This window comes from Morone saxatilis, unplaced genomic scaffold (genome assembly GCF_004916995.1).
Source record: "Morone saxatilis isolate NCDOM2014 unplaced genomic scaffold, NCSU_SB_2.0 Contig4, whole genome shotgun sequence".
NCBI lineage: Eukaryota > Metazoa > Chordata > Actinopteri > Moronidae > Morone > Morone saxatilis.
Window position 1 is genome coordinate 5,733,662 of NW_023339984.1, and position 637 is coordinate 5,734,298.

A 637-nucleotide genomic window follows, 5' to 3' on the forward strand; every position below is an offset into this window, starting at 1 on the left:
TGTGTGTGTGTGTGTGTGCTGCCATTGTTAGCGTGCTAGCCGCGTTAGCCACTTAGGAATGCCACATTAATGACGAGCGCGTTGCTGTGTTAGCTGTTAATGCTAAATCATTTGTGTGTACATTTTTTTTTTTTTACCCACCAGCCGAGTGTGTGTGTGTGTGTCGGCCCACATGGTTGTGATACATTCAAGGGCGGTTGTTGGGGTTTAATCGCGTACTTTCTTCAGGCCTGCACTCGTGCTGTAAAGCTGAGTAAGTTGGCATAACTTTGGCTCGCCTGTGTAAGAAGACTTGAGTTTATTCTCCACTTTCTCTCCACATAAACCAATCCACGTGTTTGCACAGTCCCCAGCTCAGTCTGCAGCCTCTCTGTGCTTGGTACAGAGTTAATGCTCCGAGCTAAAGTTGGCCATTCAGTGCATTCCTTCCCATAATTGTTACTTCTCCTCCTCAGGTTTGGATCTAATGAAGGAATCGTAGATAATTCCTGCTGTTGTTTGTCCATGAAGAATCAGTGCGCCATTTCTGCACTGTAAACATATGTCACTGAAAACTTCATTAACATGTTGTAGATGCATGGGGCGTCTCAAGATTGGTATTGCATATGAAATGTAATGTACAATACAGAGCTACAAC